The sequence below is a fragment of the Nicrophorus vespilloides genome, unplaced genomic scaffold, assembly GCF_001412225.1.
Source record: "Nicrophorus vespilloides isolate i.1.1-1 unplaced genomic scaffold, Nicve_v1.0, whole genome shotgun sequence".
Classification (NCBI taxonomy): domain Eukaryota; kingdom Metazoa; phylum Arthropoda; class Insecta; order Coleoptera; family Silphidae; genus Nicrophorus; species Nicrophorus vespilloides.
The window spans coordinates 6,732-10,003 of record NW_017099683.1 but is presented as its reverse complement, the minus strand read 5'-3'; positions in this window follow the sequence as shown (position 1 = coordinate 10,003).

The following is a 3,272-nucleotide window of genomic DNA, read 5'->3' as shown; positions in this document are numbered from 1 at the left end:
TAATTATTATATTGGAAATTGTTGTGAAATATTAACTATTAGCACATTGGAATATAGTGTTTTTACAGTTTTACAACTTCAATATTTGTTGCAGATAGTCAAGATGCATTTAATTTGTCTTAAAAGAAGAGTTACTGCGAATGTATAGAAAACTTCAGAACAAATTAAATTTTAATTGAGCAAATTTGAAATAAATTCTTAAAAATGAGTACACAAAATTATTTACGTAAATGGTCATTACTTTCCTTTATACAGTCAAGTTTCTTTCTGTACGGTATTTTTATAATTTATTTAGTTCCTCGGTGAGTCCGGGCGGAACCGAATAACCGCACTATGCATGTATATGCACTTTACATTTGATTACATATGTATACAATTGCTCGCCTTTTATTTTAATGAAGTATTTTTTTAATAAGACATAATTTATAGAAACTTCTAAAGCTATTTCAAATAAGAAATTATGAATCAAAATATTCAAACATGAATGAAGATAAAACGATAAATGTCTTAATTTTTGTAAAATATTCGTCATTTTATTAATATTCATGACTATAATTTCTATAAAAATATCGTAAACGTTAAAAATGATTTATGGATCTAGTGTTAATTGATTAAAATCAACATTATGAGAAAACTATACTTTATAAAAACTGTAATCTTTATACCTTTGTTTAATTTCCTTTATTATTCCAATTTGTGTAAAGTAAAAAACTTTTTTTGTGTAAAAAACAATTCAAAGAGAAAATACTTTGAAGATGTCAATATTTATTTTCTAAGTAGTTTTACACAATTAAAAACCTTCTTCAAGTAATTATGGTTTTGTTTCAAAAAAATATATATTACATATATACAAATTCCTAAATCCAACATCAAAATATGAAATTTAGGCCGTAGTCTAAATTATATTGCATTTTCTTTTCTTTGAAGATTTCTAAATTAATTTCTTAATTGTTGTTTTTTCATAAATAATGAAGGTTTCTATTTCATAAATTGCTTAGTTTATCAAATTATTAATTAGTCTATACAATTAATTATAATTTGAAGAGAAACAAATTTATAATAGATCAAATTTTGCATAAATTAATTCTTTTTCGAAACTTTCCTTAATACAAAAAAAATCATTATATTATAGAAAAGATGATGGAAATGATTAAAATAGTCAAATCTATTAATAAAACTATAATTGTTACAAATATTTACTTGAAAAGTAGATTTAAAAATTCAATAATTTCATTTTTGTATAACAAACCCAAAAAATCTACTAACAAATATGTCGTTAATGGTTCGTTAACGTTTCGGTTGCGTAACGAAAGTATCCGTTGCAATTATAATGATTAGTCATAATTAACAGCAAAGATCACTTTTAAGTCTGTGCATATTATGTAATTTTTTTTTCACTCCTTAAAAAGTCGTTAAATATTCTGAATGTCGTTAAGTCTATGGAATGGCAAACATATAAGTAATGCACGACTTTGTTTTATTTAATTACTTGATGAAAATGATTCAAATGTATGTTTACTTTCGTAGCCTTGCATCTCTTCATGCCACAACATACCTTGAACCAAATTTAAAATTGTTTTTACGTGTTTTTATATCTTTCAAATTTGCCAGATTTAATGAAATCAATTGAAACATTATTTAAAAACATGCAAAAAATATTCTGAAATGAAATGAATTTAAATAAATAAGGTCAATTATAAAAAAAATGCAAATTTTATCTATATTTTCGAGTATAAATGATTATTTGAATAATGATTATTTAAATACTTACTTTGTATTGTATAAAAAAAAATATTTATAATACATATTCATTAAAGATTAGAATTTATAGTATTACCTAATTATTATATAAGTGTGAAATTTTGTTTGAAAAATATTAGTACCTCGCATAGTCCGCCTTCGATCAGTTCGGATTTACTAACAAAATAGTATGCAAAACAGTTTTGGTTGTTTTAAAGTCCTCGACTAGTGCGGGATATTACCGGAACCGCACAGTTCGGGTGAATTGCTTTAGTTTTAAATATATTATAGTTCATGTTAAAACGTCTCCTCCAATATATGCATTAAAAAAGTATTTCAAAATTGTTCCTCCATAGGAATATTACATACAACTATGATGAAAAGTTTATTAAAAAAAATGTATTTTTTTTTGCTTAATATCTGAAATTCGTTTTTTTTTTCGTGTCCATAATGGTTTTTCGATATTTTCTTACGTAAGTCTCTTCGAGATCTACAGTGAAATACGTATGCAAATAGAAAAGAAAGAAATTGGTTGCCAAAGTTCAATACACCGATTTCGTGCGTGTCCGATTTTCGAAACTATTTTCCTCTTAATGGTATTCATTCATCTGTTTAAACAGCGAGCGCATATTGGACTCCGAGAGAAAGATTACCGTTACGTAAGTGCCTGACGTGAGGTGCGTGAAATGCGTTACGCAACATCGATGGAAATCTTCTGGGCTTAAAATACGAAAGTCANNNNGCATTTTAATGCTGTAATTTTTCTGAAAACTATATGTTTTAATCTTAGTATTTTAGATCTGCAGATTTATTTCGAAACAATTGAAAAAATGTAACTTGATTTATATTGAATGTACTGACATTTGTAATGACAAATTTTCATCAAATGGGAATTTACTGACATATTTTTATAAAATAGTTTAAAATCTACATGATTAGATATTGTTAACAGTTTATTCATTGTCAAGAAAGGTGATTGTCACTTGCCAAGTACTGTATCGTATAAACTAGTTCACGAATATAATTACATGGTATTGGAATATAAGAATATATTTTTATATAATAGTAAATCCATTGTAAAGTAACATGATTGTTACTTTTCAAGTAAAATGTTGTATATATAAGTACTGGTAATTTTTCAAGATAATCTATCGTCATAAATATGTCAATTAAAAATTTATAAATTAGTTAAAAATCAAATTAGTGGCTTTCTGCGATTATTATATTATGAAGTTGTACTTGTTACAAGTACTTGGCCAAGCTGAAAATCTACTTCTTTTGTATTTCTGTAAGTTTATTTTTATTTAGATGGATTCGTTTCGTATACAAAATAGTGGAAGGAAAACATTACGACTACTATATTATGTTAGTATACTGGTTACAAGTTTCTAAAAGATGCTAGAAATCTGCTTCTTCTTGAACAATTGCATTGTTTGAAACAAAATAGTGATAGGGAAACATTATGAAGCTTATTATGTTGGTACACTTGTCGCAAGTACTTGTCCAAGTTTATATAAGATGCTGAAAATTTA